Genomic DNA, 21,003 nt, shown 5'->3' with positions numbered 1-21,003 from the left:
GTTGATTAGTTTGTTTTTTCTTGGTCTGGTGTGGCTAACAGGATACAGAAAGGTGACGGCTTTTTATTGGGAAAGTAGCATAGAAAGGGGTTCTTCCGCAGTGAAGCAAATGATCTAGCCAATCATTCTTCTACCGATTATCCAAGTTCGGTATTCTGTAAGTTCCTAGTCATATTGAAATGACTCCATTGAGAGTAAGATCTGTTCGATATGTAAGTGGTATAGTCACTACCTATAAGGCAAGCCCCATAGACACCTTACTACTTTCTAAGATTTCTCTCTTGTCTCGCCAATCTAGTATTTCCATATAAGAGAACTGCCTTTATGGGTAGAATATATTTGAAAGATATCTTTACCTTCTTTCACTACGCCCTTTCACTCTTGAACTACTTGAACAAGGAGGGAAGGGGTGCTATCGTATATAAGAAAAACTGCTACATTTTGGCAGCGGTTAGCTCTCTCTCTAACTAGAAATTTGATAAGAGAAATGTGAAAGGATTGCAGGCTAGATTCAAGGTATGCCAGTTGTCCACGGAACCTTCAAGATTGGTTGAGTCTTAATTGTACTTTAGTAAGAGTATGAAGGATCTAGTGGCCTTAATTATCTACCCACTCAAGGCGTTGAAAGTAAATAGTTTTTGAAAAGCGTTAGAAATCGTGGTCGACATTTTTCCAGTGCTTCAACGGGCTTTGGCCTTTTTTGTTATAGATATTTAACCGGTTCGGAAGATAAACTATCAGTCAATGACGTTGCCAAGGTAGATTTTTTTCTTTGCCTTTCAAGATATTGCGTAAAAAGAGAAAGATAGCCAGTCCTCTTGGGCGGCCGAGAGTGTTATGTAAAAAGGACCAAGGAGGATCATATCCTAAAGGAGAAGGAGGAGGAGTAGGATCTAGCTTTAGGGGCGGAATCGAATGATTACGAGATAAACAATAAGACAAAGGAGAGTACTTAGACAATTCACTTTGAGTATAGGGAAGTCTGCTGGTAGGAATTCCTCAGGGCGTATTACGGTTTTTCACCGAGGGGGTAGATCGAAGCGATTGCAGTGAAGAATTGATCTGAAACGAAGCACTTCGTCTATAGGCATTGTAGAAAGGATAGAATATGAGCCTAATCATTCTTCTTGAATCGCTCCAGTATGATGGATCGGGGGGGTCCGCTAGAGAAAATGCAACACGATAGAAGAGTTCGCTCTGCCACATAAGATCCTCGTATCAGCCACGACTACCATAATTAGGAGGGAGAAAGAGCTTTTCCAAAGGAACCTTTTGGGGTTGGGGGCAGCTCTCTTCCTTCTGATTATGACAAGGTTTTATTCAACAAATGAGTATCTTGACTGCTTCGTAGCTGCGTGCGACGGGGGAAGGGGTTCCTCGTCTGGCGCTCTTGATTTCTCTTCTCCGAGAGAATCAGAATTGCGCCTTCCCAAGCCCCAGGTTGTGCCCATTCCACGTGAGGTCCTCATTCCGGAATTAGCACAACCTCTCCTTCTTGATATTCAAAGGAGAATAGAGCTTCAACAGCGATTGTCATTCTATTTCATTGGTAGGAACGAGGCCAGGCACCTCTCGCCCTTTTTGGGTATTTTGGAGAAACAAATGCTGCTAGAAAAAAGATAGAAGCATCATTGGTGTGGGATGGGTTCCCCCCATATGGTTATGGCTTGGAGATCAGATATCCGCGGCCTCATCTTTAACCACCCTACTAAGGAGGTTGTGCTTTTTGAGAATACCTTAAATAGGTATTTGAGCCAGATTGAAAGAGATGTCACTCATCAGAGCCATCCCTATCTTAGGTTGGTTCAGGCGATCTGCAATGTGGAGATTCTCTATGGGATGAGAAATAGGAGACCCCCCTTTTGGCCTTTCTGAAATGTAGCTCACACACGGCCAAAAGAAAAGAAAATGGGGGGGGGGGTCTTAGCACTTAGAATCGAATTCTAAACCGGCGTGGTGATGTTGGATGCTTCTGATCAATAGAACAAGAATAGGACCAAAAAGAAAGACCACCAAAAGTAACGACTACTAAGATAGGCATAGTAATTCGATCTTTTGATCACCCGTTTTTGAAAACCATTTTTGGGGGCTTCCGCCTTATACACTAAAGATTGGATTTCCTGAATCACGAGTCATATATACTGTGTTACGATCATCTCATATTGATAAAAGGTCTAGAGAACAATTTTATATGAAAATAAAGAAAGAATTTCTGGTCATAAAAACATAAAGGCATGAATTGCGCAAGAAGTTCTTTCGGTTAAAACGTTGTGCGGCTCGGAGGACATAAGACTTCTTGGTCAAGCCAAAAATATTGCTGATTGGATGCTCCTACCCCACCATGCCTGACCCTTTATCTTACCTTAAGAAGAAAGAGGAGGTATGAAGCATGGGACAGAATGCAAGAAGTGATACAACAGATAACCTTATTAAGGAGCGGCGGCAACCCTCTTGATTGATCAATGTGAGTGAACTGTGCTTAGATGCTTCGTAAAACCACACCGATCTACGAGAGGAGCTGATAGATGAGTAGGCTTCCCCTTTTGATTCACAGAATGTGATCTGGGACACGATGGGAGTTTGCATGTCTCGATAGGAAAGAGATCACCAGAGTATAGCACAAGATCGCCTTTTCTTGCTGCCATGGGGTCGACCTGTGAACAAGGTAAACCCAATAGGAACAAAAAAGTGGGGGGTACCGCATTGGGTAGAAGACGATCCAAAAAGAGAAGGCTCACCCAGCTGAAGGAAGGAGGTGAGATAGGCAAGAGGTAGCTTGCTTCCAAGCCGGCCCGGCCGCGAGGAATCAAGAGATCTTTGTCGGTCCTGACTTGGATCTCGGGTGACGGAATAAGGCAGCCAGAAGAGACGAGCATTCGCGGTCGAAGTTTGGCTCTAGCTGATAGGCTAGCAGTAAGCTTGGCTACAGCGAAGCGCTTACCAAGCTTGAAGGAAAGGACCTTCGCCACTTGAGTTGTATGCGGGGGAACTCGCACGTGCGGTTCTTAGGGGGGAGAGCTAGTAGGAGCCATCCCATCCCAATAGCATATATGTGAAGCTCAATATGAAATCCTATTTTCTTGCAAGACCCTTTCGGATAAGGGAAAACTCCATATTTGCTTCAAAATAAGATCATTGCGTTGACCCTTTCCTGAACCAGAACCGGGGGAGGATGAGAGGAAAAGGGGATCAAAATGTCCCGTCAATAAAGTGAGGGCTTTCCATTCTTCCTTCCTCCCCCCCCCCCCCCCTCTCACTCCTCTTTTTTCAATAAATAAGCCTCGCGGACCCCTCTCTGATAAGGAAGAAAACGAAATAATCTCAATTTTACGACAAATCATGTTCGATGACTGTTCTCCACTAACCACAAGGATATAATGACTCTTTATTTTATCTTCGGTACCATTGTTGGAGTGATGGGCACATGCTTCTAAGAACTGATTCATATGAAATTAGCACGACCCAGCAATCAAATTCTTGGTGGGAATCATCAACTTTGTAATGTTTTAATAACGACTCACGCTTTTTAATGATCTTTTTTATGGTTATGCCGATGATGGTAGGTAGATCTGGTAATTGGTCTGTTCTGATTCTGATAGGTGCGCCTGACATGCCATTTCCACGACGAATCGTACCCCGGCTGGAGAATATTCTTCAACGGAGCAGCAAATTTCAAAGGAGTAGGAATTGAGGCAGTCCTAATTTCAGATTCAGGACAGTGGTATTATCAGCCATTCTGGAGGAGTAGTTGATTTAGCAATTTCTAGTCTTCATCTATCTGGTGTTTCATCCATTTTAGGTTCTATTAATTTTATAACAACTATCTTCAACATGCGTGGACCTACAATGACTATGCATATATCACCTCTATTTGTTTAGTCCGTTCTAGTGACAGCATTCCCACTTTTATTATCACTTCCGGTACTGGCAGGGACAATTACCATGTTATTAACTGATCGAAACTTTAATACAACCTTTTCTGATCTCGCTGGAGGGGGAGACCCCATATTATACTAGCATCTCTTTTAGTTCTTCGGTCATCCAGTGGTGTATATTCCCATTCTGCATGGATCCAGTATCATAAGTCATATCGTTTCTACTTTTTTGAGAAAACCAATTTTTGGGTATCTAGGCATGGTTTATGCCATGATCAGTATAGGTGTTCTTGGATTTCTTGTTTGGGCTCATCATATGTTTACTGTGGGCTTAGACGTTGATACCCGTGCTTGCTTCACCTCAGCTACCATGATCATAGTTGTCCCTACTGGAATCAAAATATTTAGTTGGATTGCTACCATATGGGGGGGTCGATACATTACAAAATACCCATGTTATTTTCTGTAGGGTTCATATTTTTGTTCACCATAGGAGGACTCACTGGAATAGTTTTGGCTAATTCTGGGCTAGACATTGCTCTACATGATACTTATTATGTGATTGCACATTTTTATTATGTACTTTCTATGTACTTTTGGAGAACTTCCAGCTATCAAGGAGACGAAAAGCTATGTTAAGTAAAAGAAGAAAAGGTTGATGATTGCTACTAAGAACCTAATAGAACTTTTCAAAATGTGGGTTAAAAAATCACTTGTGTAGGTCGGGGTTAAGAATTGGGGGGCCGCGCCCTACCCCGTCAGCCTAAGCCTCGCTATGAGAACTGGCGCTTTCTAACTCTCTATGACGAGTGAAAGCCACTTGACTGTAAGGAGAGGAGCTTCGCCCCTCACTCCACTCATTTTTTAACTTCTAATCAGATCTGGTTGATCTTTCCACGACATAGATCAAAGGGTCGTTCATTAGCCCTACTAGTAAAATACAGGAAAAAGAGGGATGGATTTTGACTTTGCTTTTTTAGGTCTCACGATAGCTTTTGACTTATATGGCGCTTAGGCTTAGCTCATCAAACAAGTGTGCCAAAATGGGGGATGGTATCATATTCTCTTATAAGAGAGGCACGCCTGCTTTTAGCTCGTAGTTTCGCTCTTGATTTTGCCTTACCTTCTATTATACTAGTAAAGGGCGAATGAGGGGCGTGTGCAATAGTTTTCTTACTTTCTCTCGATCGCTTCAATGCCTATAATTTGAGAGATAAGAGGGAAGCTCTCTCTCGAATTCAAAGATGTAACACAAATAATGACTCTCTTCGTCGGGATATCAGCAGGTTAGGCAGCTCTAAGGTTTTTTATATTTGGTGGAAGGCAGGCTGAAACTCTACCCCAATCAAGTGAAACTAAGGGTCTGAAAGAGTTCACGATCTGATCTATGGGGTGTTAACCCTCGGAGGACGGCTAAGAATGTCCATTAAAAGGAGTGATGGGGTCGTTTTTCAAGCACGAATATAACGATCTAAAGGGGTTGTGCAACCTAGATACATGGCCATATCTTTTTGATGAATATGGTATCGAGGTTCGGTTTATTTGGAAAAGAGGTCAATCTTAGGGGAGACCATTCGAATGGTTGAATTGATGACTTCGCTTCGATCTCTTCGACTGAACCTAAAGGAGACTTTGATCATTCAACTTTAGCTTCTGTAGGAGGAGTCATGTCACTTGGAATTTCGGAAAGTGCATCCTCTCTTTCAGATCCTGGCCTTGGTAGAACTTATCTTTGATTGGGATTTCGATTGAAAAGATGTTAGGCCGATTCCTCATGTGCCTAAGAAGCCGAGGCAATCTCGATTGAAGCCAATTCAACATTTTCCTACTCAATCTTCTTTATAGAAATAGCACTCGATCAAAGGGAAGTATAAGAAAGTTCAGTGGTAGAAACCTCTGTAATCGATCGATGGGAACGTCGAAGCTGTCTAGGGCAGGAGAAAACTCATATTAAGCACTGCCCCGGCATCAACTGGTACAAGGAGGAGGCACAATAGCGAAGATCAATCCATCTCAATCTACAAAAAGCATTACATTGGGCATGCAACCCAAAAAGATAGAAAGATCACTCGAAGAAAACTCTTTTAGAGCCTGGTACAAGCCAAGCCCCCTCGACTCGGCAACAAGAGTCGGTTATGGAATAGCCATGGCAAAAATTCTATTTAGTTGTTGCTATATCATAGAAATTTTACCCACAAAAATTTCTAGTTGGCTAACATTTTAATTTTGTTGACATAACTTTTTGGGTAACATAATAATTTTAAAATATAAATAAATTGGCAACAATAAATTGTCAGTGTTGCCAAAAGTATTTTCTTGTTGGTAAAATACTTATTTTTCTCAACAATTTGTTTAACTTGTGGACTAAAGAATATTTAGTTCTTTCTCAATTTTCAGCAAAAATAAAAGCGGCAAATTTCCCTCCCTTTTTCCCCCCGAATCCCTCCCCCTTTTTATTTTTATTTTGGCCTTCACCTTCCCCAATTCGTTCAACCCTTCGACTCGTGCTTTGAGTTACGAGGTTCAAATGAGCGACAACCTTATCTTCCAATGTTGCGGCTATGGCTTGAAATTGTAAGCTCCTTCATCTCTAGTTTTAGTTGTTTCTAGTTTAGAGTTTCAATTCCTTGAATGTTTCGATTTAGGTTTTTACTTAGGAGGTCCTAACCAGGGTCGACGCCTTCTCAAAGCATAAACTAAGCATGAAATAAATCATTTTCTTGCAGGTTCTAAATAAAGATAGTGTGGTTCATCCATATCAGTACTTATAGCTCCATTCCAGTTTTAATCAATGGTCTCATGTCTTATTCGGTTGGTATTTCTATTTTACCTTCTTTTTTTAAAAAATAAAATATTACGTTCGTTTCTATTGATTGTAGATTCACAAGCAGATCGTAACTATAATTTATTTATTTATTGGTATATTTGTGCTTTTTGGTATTGGGATAGATGTAGATTTTGGCATCTGCTTTGGCCATATTTTTTGGGTTGTAATGCTCCTAAATAATAGGCTTCTTCTGGCTTTGCGGATGCAAGTCTCTCTTTAGCTGTGTTACTTTGATTCCCACATCTCACTGTAAGTTAGTTTCTGCTTTGTCTATATTCGTTTCTTTAACATCTATGTTTGAAAATTGACTTAATACATTTCAATTGTACTGATTCTATCCTCATTAGTGATGGAAACTCAAGTTTGGAAATAGTTACATTTAGTGATGTGAGTATTACTATCGTTCATCGTGAGGAAGATGTTGTATTTGTATCTCTGGTTTCAATGGACATTTCCTGTTCCAAGGGATTGAATATTTTTTGAGATTAGATGTTATCTGTTCTCTTAGAAAATTAGGTGAAATCTAAATAATTACTGTGATTTCAACTAGGAGCTTAAGAGGATTAGTTGCCTTATTAAAATTAAAACTATAGTGACCTTTCTCTTCCTTAGTTTTATTGCTAAATCTTAATGTCTTGCACTAAAGAATTTTGAGGTTCAAGAAGTAAATCTTTTTTAGAGAAAAGTAATTGTATTATAAAGCTATCACTAAGGAACTGATGTAGTATTTGTTTTTTAGTGAAAGTATTGTAGTAATTACAAGTGAGCAAGACACCAAAAGAAGAAACTCTTTGCAATATTACAGGGATTTCAAGAATAAATCTTTGTGTCGTGCATCCATAAAGCCTTATTTGTACTACCAATTATATTCATTCACTAGTATAAGCTGCTAGTGCCGGTTCGTAGTTCCACTTGTATATTTGTGTATAATTTCTCTTGAATTATCTGAGCTACCAATTATACTTGCCTCCTTTTTTCCCAGGATATCGCAAGTGCGGAGAGAAAACTCTTGCTAATACAGTGAAACATGAGATGGAAAAAAAGAGGTAATTCTCTACTTTAATAGAAACCTTTATTATTTAATATACAATAGGGATTTAAACACATGGAAAGAAATATTCATGTGTTAACCAATAAGAAATGAAACCTTTGATCTGCAAAGAGAAAGTCATACCAAATGCAACAGGTCATAGTACATGTTTCCTTGACCCATAAGTCTAGTTTCTACAAGTCAATCAGTTTGTAGATAATTGTCTTAAATATCTAAGCAATTGATCTACTGATTTTAACTTAGCATAAAGAAAGAAATTATTCTTTACAAATTTCATAAATAGAGAACTTGGTTCTTTCTGTTGCAGCTTGAGTGGATTGTTCTCTAATCACATAGTAATATTAATTAAACATTTCAAATTATGTCCTGTTATTCCCGGTCAATATTGCTGTATTTGTAAATATTAATTCTGCAAAATATAAGTTAACGTAATGAAACAATAATAATAAATTCGAGCCCACTGAATTCACAGTGTTTCCTTAAGGAATTTAATCCCCTCCTAGTACCCAAGGTAATGGATTATTTCCTCCCAGGATAGAACGAATAACACACTGGTGTAGCGGTACTTCAAACCCCAGTGTTTCGGCGAACACAAAGTTCGGTAGCAAATCACACTTACAGTTGCTTTGTTTGAAGTTAAAAAACAATGCAGAACGAAGGAGTATATACTCAGAAAAACGTATGGAAGTTCTGAGAGGAAGGAGTGCAATGTATAGCCAATTTGTTGAGCGAATTGTATGTTGAGTTTAGTATTTCTTCAACATTTGCTGCTCATATATATATAGCAGCCAAGAAGGAGTGCAAGACCAAACGTCCACCCTTCATGGTGGATCAAGCATTACATATTTGTGGAGCAAGCACTTCATATTTGTGGAGCAAGCACTTCATGGTGGGAAGACCATTATCCGGCTGCCAAATTATCAATACACGGATTGGAAAATATCCGTTTACAAATACGGATAATCTTACGTTAATATTTACTATTAACAAATAAATTTGGTCCAAAAAATTAATCAATCAATCGATTATTTGACCAAATCCAAAGCCGAAGCCGAAGCCGAAGCCGAAGCCGAAGCCGTAGCCGTAGCCGAAGCCGAGCCGAGCGAGCGACGACGACGACGGCGCGAGGCTTGCTTTCTTCTTAACTCTTTAAGAGCTACAAGAAGAGCAATTATATATATACCCACCAAAAATGTCTTCCACTTCCAATATGGGACAATGTCTCATTGTTAAGAGGGGGAAACTTAAAATTTTACTCAAAATTTCATTTTTCCTCCATTTTCCATTCACCCTCATTTTAAGAATATTACATCTTAAAAAATAAAACCTCAACAATCCCCCACATGAATGGGGAATGGCTATATCACGGAAGTATGCATGAAAAACTGTGTGATTTACAAGCAAGGATTAATTGCATCTGGATAAGTAGGTTTCCCTTTGAACTTTCCGTAGTAAACTTATGTCGGATATACTCGGTCAATCGGTAGATTTGATATCTTTGAACCGTCGATCTTTGGTGTATACCTAGACAACCATAAGTCACACAATCAACCCTTAACAGTCTTTGGTTCTCATTGTTGTGTTCGTTTCAGCCATGAACACCGCCTGGTTTCATAAGTGCGTAGAGAACTGGCCTTACAAAGTTCTCCTTGAAGCGGCTCACACTTCACACTTAAATAGGTGATTCCTAAACGTGTCATCCTGTAGATACACTATTTGATATACCCCGTATCAAATTTAGAAATCATTAAAAAGCCTTAATGCTTTATCCTTGGTACTGAACATTGTCTCATCACGAGAATGGACTAAAATTTTATTTGACAATGTTGAACCGTCATTAATGACTTTGTTTGATCTCTTTGAACCTAGATCTTGGGATCTCCAGTCTTCTAGGTAGAGTTACCGCCACAATGACTTGTTCTCGGCCATAGCCCCATTCCCTTGATGATTTCTCAACTACCTCTCTAGTTAGGCCTTTTGTAAGTGGATCCGACACATTATCACTTGACTTTACATAGTCAATTGTGATAATTCCTCTAGAGAGTAATTGCCTAACGGTTTTATGTCTTCGTTGTATATGACGAGATTTACCGTTATACATGACGCTCCCAGCCCTTCCAATTGCCGCTTGACTATCACAATGTATGCATATTGGTGCCAACGGTTTGGGCCAAAATGGAATGTCTTCCAAGAAATTCCGGAGCCATTCAGCTTCTTCACCGGCTTTATCTAAGGCTATGAATTCAGCCTCCATTGTAGAGCGGGCAATACATGTTTGTTTGGACGACTTCCAAGATACCGCTCCTCCACCAATAGTGAATACATATCCACTCGTGGACTTAGAATCAGTTGAACCGGTGATCCAATTTGCATCACAGTATCCCTCAATCACCGCAGGGAAATTACTGTAGTGCAATTCAAAGTTCTGGGTATGTTCTAAATATCCCAAAACTCGTTTCATTGCCATCCAATGAGATTGGCCTGGATTGCTCGTATATCGACTCAGTTTACTTATAGCACAAGCTATGTCTGTTCGTGTACAATTCATGATATACATTAAGCATCCCAATACACGAGCATAATCCAATTGTGATATGCTTTGGCCTTTGTTCTTTGCTAATGCAAGATTCACGTCAATTGGAGTCTTTGCAACTTTAAAGCCCAAGTGCTTGAATTTTTCAAGTACTGTCTTAATATAATGAGATTGTGACAATGCCAGACCTTGAGGAGTCTTATTGATCTTAATTCCCAGAATTAAATCAGCAACTCCCAAGTCTTTCATATCAAACTTGCTATTGAGCATACGCTTAGTAGCATTTATGTTGGCAATGTCATTACTCATTATCAACATATCATCCACATATAAGCAAACAATGACTATGTGATTTGGAACATTTTTAATGTACACGCATTTATCACATTCATTTATCTTAAAACCATTTGACAACATTGTTTGGTCAAATTTCGCATGCCATTGTTTGGGTGCTTGTTTTAGTCCGTAAAGAGACTTAACAAGTCTACATACCTTCTTTTCTTTACCTGGAACCACAAACCCTTCAGGTTGTTCCATGTAAATTTCTTCCTCTAACTCTCCATTTAAGAAGGCCGTCTTAACATCCATTTGATGAATTTCAAGACCATACACTGCAGCTAATGCTACTAACATCCGTATGGACGTAATTCTTGTAACTGGAGAGTATGTATCAAAGTAGTCTAGACCTTCTCGTTGTCTATACCCTTTGACTACGAGCCTTGCCTTGAATTTATCAATAGTGCCATCATCTTTGATTTTTCTCTTAAAAATCCATTTAGAACCCAAAGGTTTATTTCCAGGAGGAAGATCAACCAATTCCTATGTATGGTTGTTCAATATGGATTCTATTTCACTATTGACTGCCTCTTTCCAAAACAATGATTCCGAAGAAGTCATAGCTTCTTTAAATGTTTGAGGCTCATTCTCCAATAAGAAAGTCACAAAATCTGGTCCAAATGAAGTAGACGTTCTTTGACGTTTACTACGTCTTGGATTCTCCTGATTACATGTACTTTCTTTTGTTTCTTCCCGAGGTCGTTTAGATCCTTCACCAAACGACTCACATTCCTTTTTATACAGATATATATTTTCAAAAAACTCAGCATTATCTGATTCTATAATCGTATTATTATGAATGTCGGGATTTTCTGATTTATGAACCAGAAATTGATATGCTTTACTATTGGTCGCATATCCTATGAAAACACAATCAACGGTTTTCGATCCTATTTTTACTCTTTTGGGTTTAGGAACTTGCACTTTTGCCAAACACCCCCACACTTTAAAATAATTCAAGTTGGGCTTTCATCCTTTTTATTTTTCATATGGAATGGATTGTGTTTTGCTATGGGGTACTAGATTTAGTATCCGGTTAGTCGTAAGAATAGCTTCCCCCCACAAGCTCTGTGGCAAACCAGAACTTATCAACAATGCGTTCATCATCTCCTTTAATGTGCGATTCTTTCTTTCCGCAATCCCATTAGATTGGGGCGTGTAAGGGGCTGTTGTTTGATGAATAATTCCATATTCTAAACATATTTCTTCAAAAGGAGATTCATATTCACCACCCCTATCACTTCTTATCATTTTTACTTTCTTGTTAAGTTGCGTTTCAACTTCATTTTTGTATTGCCTGAATGCGTCTATTGCTTCATCTTTACTATTCAGTAAGTAAACATAGCAATATCGAGTACCATCGTCAATAAAAGTTATGAAATACTTCTTTCCACCGCGAGATGGTATTGACTTCATGTCACAAATATCTGTGTGAATTAAGTCTAAAGGATTTGAATTCCTTTCAACTGACTTATAAGGATGTTTAACATACTTAGATTCCACACATGTTTGACATTTTGATTTTTCGCATTCAAACTTGGGCAGTACTTCCAAGTTAATCATTTTCCGCAAGGTTTTATAATTGACATGACCCAAACGTACATGCCATAAATCATTTGACTCAAGTAAGTAAGAAGAAGCTGAAATATTATTATTATTTTCAACAACCATTACATTTAGGTTGAAAAGGCCCTCGGTGAGGTAACCTTTTCCCACAAATATTTCATTCTTACTAATTACAACCTTGTTGGATACAAAAACGCACTTAAAATCGTGCTTAACAAGAAGTCCAGTAGAGACTAAATTCTTTCTCATTTCGGGAACATGAAGGACATTGTTCAAAGTCATGACCTTGCCAGAAGTCATTTTTAGAAATACCTTCCCATATCCTTCAACTTTTGCTGTTGAAGCATTTCCCATATAAACTGTCTCTCCGGGTTCAGCTAGAGCATAGGTAGCAAAAGCCTCTCTAACTGCACAAACATGGCGAGTGGCTCCTGAATCAAACCACCACAGTTTAGGATTTCCCACCAAGTTACATTCAGAGAGCATGGCACACAAGTTATCAACATCATCATGGTTTACTACCATGTTTGCTTGACCCCTTTTCTTGTCTTTCTTCGGAGCACGACACTCCGTAGATTTGTGTCCGGTTTTCCCACAGTTGTAGCAGTTTCCACTGAACCGCTTCTTGCTTGGGTTGTATTTCGGACCAGAAGCCTTCTTCCTCTTTTTGTTAGCTTCAACAATATTTGCTCCCATTATTGTTGAATTTTCACGGCCTCTCCTTTCAGCAGCTTTATTGTCCTCTTCGATTCTCAACCGAACAATGAGATCTTCAAGGGACATTTCCATTCGTTTGTGTTTCAAATAATTTTTGAAGTCCTTCCACAACGGAGGCAACTTCTCAATCATTGCTGCTACTTGGAATGCTTCGTTGATTACAAGACCTTCAGCAAGTAGATCATGAATAATCACTTGCAATTCCTGGACTTGAGTAATAACAGACTTGCTATCTATCATTTTGTAGTCCAGAAATTTTGCGGCAACGAATTTCTTCATCCCGGCATCTTCAGTCTTATATTTCTTTTCAAGCGCATTCCACAATTCTTTGGATGTCTCCATGCTACTGTATACATTATATAGATTATCATCCAGTCCGCTAAGAATATAATTCTTGCATAAAAAATCAGAATGCTTCCACGCTTCAATCACGAGAAAGCGTTCATTATCTGGAGTTTTATCCGGCAGATCAGGAACATCTTCCTTGATGAACTTCTGTAGACATAACGTAGTTAAGTAGAAGAACATCTTCTGCTGCCAGCGTTTGAAATCAATCCCGGAAAATTTTCCGGGTTTTTTTGCCGGTGCCAACGCCGGTGTTCGGCTTGTCGTTGCGTTGGCAGTCGCCATCGGAACAGCTTGGTTTTCGTTTTCAGTCATCATCTTTTCTGTAAAAGAATGACACAAACAAACGTTTAATACACGTTTTCAAACTGGAGTAAAAATCACGTAGATTTTAATATCCAACAAAACGCCACGAAGGCTTAACTCTCCAAAACGGGAGTACACAAACCACAAAGGTTTTAGTTTGCAGAATAATAAGAATAACACAAGTACAGAAATAAATATTAAATTCCTTAAGATTGTTATTCCCGGTCAATATTGCTGTATTTGTAAATATTAATTCTGCAAAATATAAGTTAACGTAATGAAACAATAATAATAAATTCGAGCCCACTGAATTCACAGTGTTTCCTTAAGGAATTTAATCTCCTCCTAGTACCCAAGGTAATGGATTATTTCCTCCCAGGATAGAACGAATAACACACTGGTGTAGCGGTACTTCAAACCCCAGTGTTTCGGCGAACACAAAGTTCGGTAGCAAATCACACTTACAGTTGCTTTGTTTGAAGTTAAAAAACAATGCAGAACGAAGGAGTATATACTCAGAAAAACGTATGGAAGTTCTGAGAGGAAGGAGTGCAATGTATAGCCAATTTGTTGAGCGAATTGTATGTTGAGTTTAGTATTTCTTCAACATTTGCTGCTCATATATATATAGCAGCCAAGAAGGAGTGCAAGACCAAACGTCCACCCTTCATGGTGGATCAAGCATTACATATTTGTGGAGCAAGCACTTCATATTTGTGGAGCAAGCACTTCATGGTGGGAAGACCATTATCCGGCTGCCAAATTATCAATACACGGATTGGAAAATATCCGTTTACAAATACGAATAATCTTACGTTAATATTTACTATTAACAAATAAATTTGGTCCAAAAAATTAATCAATCAATCGATTATTTGACCAAATCCAAATCCAAATCCAAATCCGAATCCGAATCCGAATCCGAATCCGAATCCGAATCCGAATCCGAATCCGAATCCGAATCCGAATCCGAATCCGAATCCGAATCCGAATCCGAATCCGAATCCGAATCCGAATCCGAATCCGAATCCGAATCCGAATCCGAATCCGAATCCGAATCCGAATCCGAAGCCGTAGCCGTAGCCGTAGCCGTAGCCGTAGCCGTAGCCGTAGCCGTAGCCGTAGCCGTAGCCGAAGCCGAGCCGAGCGACGACGACGACGACGGCGCGAGGCTTGCTTTCTTCTTAACTCTTTAAGAGCTACAACTTCATATTTGTGGAGCAAGCACTTCATGGTGGGAAGACCATTATCCGGCTGCCAAATTATCAATACACGGATTGGAAAATATCCGTTTACAAATACGAATAATCTTACGTTAATATTTACTATTAACAAATAAATTTGGTCCAAAAAATTAATCAATCAATCGATTATTTGACCAAATCCAAATCCAAATCCAAATCCGAATCCGAAGCACTTCATATTTGTGGAGCAAGCACTTCATGGTGGGAAGACCATTATTCGGCTGCCAAATTATCAATACACGGATTGGAAAATATCCGTTTACAAATACGAATAATCTTACGTTAATATTTACTATTAACAAATAAATTTGGTCCAAAAAATTAATCAATCAATCGATTATTTGACCAAATCCAAATCCGAATCCGAATCCGAATCCGAATCCGAATCCGAATCCGAATCCGAATCCGAATCCGAATCCGAATCCGAATCCGAATCCGAATCCGAATCCGAAGCCGTAGCCGTAGCCGTAGCCGTAGCCGTAGCCGTAGCCGAAGCCGAGCCGAGCGAGCGACGACGACGACGGCGCGAGGCTTGCTTTCTTCTTAACTCTTTAAGAGCTACAACTTCATATTTGTGGAGCAAGCACTTCATGGTGGGAAGACCATTATCCGGCTGCCAAATTATCAATACACGGATTGGAAAATATCCGTTTACAAATACGAATAATCTTACGTTAATATTTACTATTAACAAATAAATTTGGTCCAAAAAATTAATCAATCAATCGATTATTTGACCAAATCCAAATCCAAATCCAAATCCAAATCCAAATCCGAATCCAAGCACTTCATATTTGTGGAGCAAGCACTTCATGGTGGGAAGACCATTATCCGGCTGCCAAATTATCAATACACGGATTGGAAAATATCCGTTTACAAATACGAATAATCTTACGTTAATATTTACTATTAACAAATAAATTTGGTCCAAAAAATTAATCAATCAATCGATTATTTGACCAAATCCAAATCCGAATCCGAATCCGAATCCGAATCCGAATCCGAATCCGAATCCGAATCCGAATCCGTAGCCGTAGCCGTAGCCGTAGCCGTAGCCGTAGCCGTAGCCGTAGCCGTAGCCGTAGCCGTAGCCGTAGCCGTAGCCGTAGCCGTAGCCGTAGCCGTAGCCGTAGCCGTAGCCGTAGCCGTAGCCGTAGCCGTAGCCGTAGCCGTAGCCGTAGCCGTAGCCGTAGCCGTAGCCGTAGCCGTAGCCGTAGCCGTAGCCGTAGCCGTAGCCGTAGCGAGCGAGCGACGACGACGACGGCGCGAGGCTTGCTTTCTTCTTAACTCTTTAAGAGCTACAACTTCATATTTGTGGAGCAAGCACTTCATGGTGGGAAGACCATTATCCGGCTGCCAAATTATCAATACACGGATTGGAAAATATCCGTTTACAAATACGAATAATCTTACGTTAATATTTACTATTAACAAATAAATTTGGTCCAAAAAATTAATCAATCAATCGATTATTTGACCAAATCCAAATCCAAATCCAAATCCAAATCCGAATCCGAAGCACTTCATATTTGTGGAGCAAGCACTTCATGGTGGGAAGACCATTATCCGGCTGCCAAATTATCAATACACGGATTGGAAAATATCCGTTTACAAATACGAATAATCTTACGTTAATATTTACTATTAACAAATAAATTTGGTCCAAAAAATTAATCAATCAATCGATTATTTGACCAAATCCAAATCCAAATCCGAATAGCCGTAGCCGTAGCCGTAGCCGTAGCCGTAGCCGTAGCCGTAGCCGTAGCCGAAGCCGAGCCGAGCGAGCGACGACGACGACGGCGCGAGGCTTGCTTTCTTCTTAACTCTTTAAGAGCTACAAGAAGAGCAATTATATATATACCCACCAAAAATGTCTTCCACTTCCAATATGGGACAATGTCTCATTGTTAAGAGGGGGAAACTTAAAATTTTACTCAAAATTTCATTTTCCCTCCATTTCTCATTCACCCTCATTTTAAGAATATTACATCTTAAAAAATAAAACCTCAACATGTCCCACCTCTATCCTTATTTATGTTAGGCAGCCTAGGAGGAAACCCAAGGAAGGAGGCTATTATTTCTGTTCTAACACTATCCATTACTCAATGCATCTCTTTTTCCCTTATGATAGTCCAATATTTCTTGCAGCCTATAATTATGACTATGGCATGATTGTTGTACATGTTTCTAGTAGAGTTGGACCTGTTGTGTAATTCCAAATACACAACCAATTAAATTTATTTGAAGATTCTTGATTTTGTCAATGAATTGGAAAAACTATGGAGGAGATTGAAATTGATGGAACCAGTGTCATATAGTGAATTGTATTTTTTATTTCCTCTACTCTGTTTTACGGCCTTCGCATTCCTGCTACTATTTATACTTGTTGATCTTATAGTGCTATATTTTGGAAGAAGAGGATGAGGCAAGTCTACAAGTCATGCTAAGTAACTTTATCTTTCATGAAAAAGTAAATATCTTGGTTGTACGCATAAATGAGCCTATTTACTTGAATCAATCTTTGTATGTATTTGGTTTTGACTATAATATTATAACTTTGGGAGTATTTAGTAGGTTCTGGTGCAGCAACTTTGTTTGGGGAAGGGGAAGTATTCAACTTTGATGTGGAATTTTTGAAAGATTTACAACTCAATTTATTCAATTCTATTTAGAGTAGTTCTCTTGATCTTATAATTTTTGCAACTTATATTCAGTTTTCTTTTAGCTGAATGTTTTTGTTCAACAATTCTGTAATATGTAACATTTTCAGCGATGAAGTAGTTGCAATTTTTAGTAAGTGGACAATAGGCATATCTGATTCCCTATTTTTCTTTGTTAATTGTAGTTTTGTACTTTAAAATTTTCTTTTATCAAAATGTAATTATATTTATTTTCTTTTGTAGGATGGACATGCTTAAATCATCATTGGAAATATGGTTCATGCGGTGCAACAAGCTGTTGGAAGAAGATTTATTTTGGAATTAATTAGATTAGAATTTAATGACCTTGTATATAATGCTTTCATTCTTTTTGTAAGTAAAAGCATACATTTTAAGAGATTTAGTTTTTGAAAGAGAGTAAATACTTGTGTATCAATTTTATGTATTGACATTTATATATATAATTTATTATTTTATATATATACATTTGTGAAATTATTGTTCGCAAAAGGTAATTCATAAATCACAATAGCAATTGTTGCTAAAAGCCTTGATAATAAATCAATAACTAATTTTCCAGCCAATGTTTTCACCACAACAAATATTGTTGGTAAATATGCTCACTCTTTGCAACAATAAGTTTTGTTGTAAAATGTTCTCATAAGTCACATTTACATGACTTTTTACCAACAAAATATAATTTAAGGCAACAATAATTTTTCCCATACTATTGTTGGTTGTTGCGAATACTTTTCCCATCGACGTTTATTGACACGACGTGCAACAACTTTTTTATGGCAACAACATTTGATTTATGGCAACAAAAATTGTTGTTGGCAGATGCCTTCTTTCTTGTAGTGTTTGGTGAAAGAAAAGATGAAATCTGGTCTCCACGGCGGCTCTGTGCTCTCGCTTGGTCAAAAGTTCCTCTCAAAAATGTTCTCCCCTCCAAAATAGGTTTAAAACCCCTTTTATACAAGTTGAGGTTGTGTAGGACCGAAATAACATTGTCCTGGGCGAAATAGGAGAAATCTTGCAACTTAGGGTCCAGACCAGAAACCAGTATATTTTCCGCACCAGTTCTTTGTTTGCTGCCAGGTACGTTTTCTTTTCCTTCTTTCATTCTTTATTTGCAATGTATTTCCTTTGCTTTTTTGTCTTTCAATTGGGGACAAACACCAAAGGGTGTCCTCTTTTTCTTCTTTTTTTATTCGTTTATTTTTCTTTCACGTTTTATTCAGTTTTGCTTCAAATCTCTTCATCTACATACTGTTTTATTCCTACACAGTTAAAATATAATATTAAGCATAAAATAATATAATTAATACTCAAAAGACGATTAAAAGTACTAGAATGTAAGGCAATAATGGTTAAATAGAAATCACAAGGCTCAAGTTCACCTCTCACATAGTATTCGCGTGATAGAACAGATAAAGCGCAAGCAAATAAATTAAGGAGAGGCAATTCAACAATGTCGATACTAGGTTAATCACGCGAACCAGTTTAAACATGTAAAGGCAGTGTCTAAGTGATTGCCAAATTATCGAGTTGTTTCGAAATATATGTCTAAATAAACCTATAGGCATGATATCTGTAATGATTGGAAATAACAGGTAGGCGTGTATTTGCATTGTAACGACCCGACTGGTCGTTTTGCGTATCCAAGCCCCGTTTTCGCCATTTACTGCTCAATTTATGCCTTACAGTTGATTTAACAGTTAATGATTTAGTTGGTTCGGGTCCGGAAGGATTTCGGAGTGAAATGAGACACTTAGTCTCATAATTGAAAACTTAAGTTGGAAAAGTTGATCGGATATTCACTTATATGTAAACGACCTCGAAATTTAATTATGATGATTCCAATAGTTCCGTATGGTGATTTTGGACTTAGAAGCGTATCCGAAAAAATATTTGGAGGTTAGTAGTAGAATTAGGCTTAAAATGGCGAAAGTTGAATTTTTGGAAAGTTTAACCGGGGAGTTGACTTTTTGATATCAGGGTCGAAATCCAATTCTAAAAATTTTAATAGGTCTGTTATGTCATTTATGACTTTTGTACAAAATTTGAGGTCAATCGGACGTGATTTGATAGGTTTCGGCGTTGTTTGTGGAAACTTAAAATTTCAAAGTTCATTAGGCTTGAATTGGGGTATGATTCGTGTTTTTAGTGTTGTTGGATGTGATTTGAAGGCTCGACTATGTTTGTATCATATTTTAGGACTTGTTGGTATGTTTGGTTGAGGTCCCGGGGGGCTCGGGTGAGTTCTGGGGGGATTAACAGATCATTTTTGGCCTTTGTGAGATTGTTGATATCTGATACTGCCTTCTTTTGGTTTCATTATACACGATCGCATAGGTCCATCAGCGATCGCGCAAGCTTAATTGGGGCAGGGATATTTTTGTTCTATGTGATCGCGTGGGAAGAATCGCGATCGCGTAGCTGGGAAGAGAGAATACATCGCGAACGCGTGGGCAAAGCCGCGTTCGCGAAAAGGAGGTGAGGCAGCTGGGGTTCGCAAGCATTGTTCTATGCGAACGTGTGGGCTGTCCGCGATCGCGTAGGCCTGGGAAGCTCGTGCTTCGCGTTCGTGTGTATTATGATGCGGTCGCGAAGAGAAGTTTTGGGGGCAGTGTATTTTGGTCTTCGCGGTCGTATAACATTGTACGCGATCGCATAACCTTGTACGCGATCGCATATGGTTATTTTGGCAGTGGAGATATTGTGCTTCGCGATCGCGGGACTTGGTCTGCGGTCGCATAGAAGAAATGACTGGGCAAAGAGTTTAAATTCTAATTTTTCATTTTTGATGGATTGGAGCTCGGGAAGAGGCGATTTTTGGGAGATTTTCAAAGAAAACAACGGGGTAAGTGTTCTTAACTCAATATTGGTTAAATTACCCGAATCCATGATTGTTTTTAATATTTAATTAGTGAATTAAGTTGGAAAATTGTGCAAAACCCTCTTGGTTTAATTTAGAGATTTGAGAGTCGAGTTGATGTCGGATTTGAGTAAAATTTATATGGTTAGACTCGTGGTTGAATGGGTATTCATATTTTGTAACTTTTATCGGTTTTCGGGACGTGGGCCCTACGAGCAATTTATTTAGTGTAATTTCGGATTTTGTGAAAAAATATTAGAATTTTGATATGGAACTAATTCCTAATTTCCCATAATTGTGTGGACTAAATCAAATTTATTGTGGCTAGATTTGAGCCGTTCAGGAGTTGATACGTGCAGAATGGAATTTCTGGAGCACTGTTTAGCTTGCTCGGCATTGGATTCGTCTTAATCGAGATAAGTAACTCTTTTAATATTGGAGCTGAGGGTATGAACCCTGAATATAAGTATTATGTGAATTGTTGGAAGGTGACGCACATGCTATGTGACGGGTATGTGGGCGTGCACCACAGAAATTATGACATAATTGTTCCCGTAAAATTTTGTAGTCAAATAATTTTGGCATTTTCTATATAGTTTTATGTGCTAAAGAAATTGAGCTGAGAATCATATTAAAAATTATGTTGAGGCTATGTGCTAGTA

The 21,003-nt window shown here is 38.7% G+C and overlaps 1 long non-coding RNA gene across 2 annotated transcripts; it reads left to right on the top strand.

Annotated features, from left to right (window-relative positions):
- Positions 1-6,298: 6,298 nt before the first annotated feature.
- LOC107771440 (uncharacterized) lies at positions 6,299-17,899 on the top strand. Of its 2 annotated transcripts, none has more exons than XR_001644821.2 (5): positions 6,299-6,449; positions 6,602-6,686; positions 6,886-6,951; positions 7,685-7,748; positions 17,707-17,899. It is a non-coding gene; the product is annotated as an uncharacterized LOC107771440 (long non-coding RNA). The 2 variants fall into 2 exon arrangements; XR_001644819.2 differs by having other exon boundaries at positions 6,825-6,951.
- The last annotated feature ends 3,104 nt before the right edge of the window (positions 17,900-21,003 follow it).

This window comes from Nicotiana tabacum, chromosome 19, assembly GCF_000715075.1.
Source record: "Nicotiana tabacum cultivar K326 chromosome 19, ASM71507v2, whole genome shotgun sequence".
Taxonomy (NCBI): domain Eukaryota; kingdom Viridiplantae; phylum Streptophyta; class Magnoliopsida; order Solanales; family Solanaceae; genus Nicotiana; species Nicotiana tabacum.
This window is presented reverse-complemented; position numbering and strand designations above follow the sequence as displayed.